This window comes from Myotis brandtii, unplaced genomic scaffold (assembly GCF_000412655.1).
Source record: "Myotis brandtii unplaced genomic scaffold, ASM41265v1 scaffold1057, whole genome shotgun sequence".
Taxonomy (NCBI): Eukaryota; Metazoa; Chordata; class Mammalia; order Chiroptera; family Vespertilionidae; genus Myotis; species Myotis brandtii.
The window spans coordinates 384,169-384,823 of record NW_005353568.1 but is presented as its reverse complement, the minus strand read 5'-3'; the positions used below and the strand labels follow the sequence as shown (position 1 = coordinate 384,823).

At 62.4% G+C, this 655-nt stretch overlaps 1 protein-coding gene across 1 annotated transcript in view; it reads right to left on the bottom strand.

The window, feature by feature from the left end:
- The window catches only part of BRF1 (BRF1, RNA polymerase III transcription initiation factor 90 kDa subunit), a 66,192-nt gene that overhangs the window by 45,349 nt on the left and 20,188 nt on the right, over positions 1-655 (bottom strand). The window lies entirely within an intron of this gene.

Here is a 655-nt window from a genome sequence, read left to right as displayed (position 1 = left end):
CACACACTATGGTGACGCAGACAATGTGCGTCTGTCAGAGTGACGTGATGATGTATGACGTGTGGATGCAGGTCCATCAGTGTGACATGCCCCACGTGTGCCAGGAGCAGACGGGAGCTGGGTGGGGCTTGGGGGGGCGGGGGGACATGGGACAAAGCAGCACTCTCCCGTAAACCTAAACTGCTCTAGAAAAGGAAGCCTATTAAAAAAAACTATACATATAAAAGGCTAAGCAACCAGCACACCAGCCGGCACTGACCACCAGGGGGCAGATGCTCAACACAGGAGCTGCAGTGACTTGGCAGCGGTGGTTCCCCGGAACCAGAGAGGAGGGAGCCCGATTCCGGGGTGCATCACCCTCCCCGCAGGCCAGGCCGAGGGATGCCACCTGCCCGTGGGACCCCACGTACGCCACTGTGGCGCCACCCCAGGTGCCAGCTGCCAGGGAGGGAAGGTGGGAGGTTGGTTCCCAGGGTGTGTCCCGCCCGTCTCGCCCCGCCCTGCCCCGTGGCCGCCCTCTAGTTCACTTCCTCTCCCCGCCCAGGAGCCCGTGTGCCGGGCCCTCGTCATAAAATAAAGGCAAACACGTGGGCAGAGGCTTGAGCAGGTGCTTCCCGAGAGAAGCAGCGTGCCAGCCTCCCTCCCGGGGAAGCGG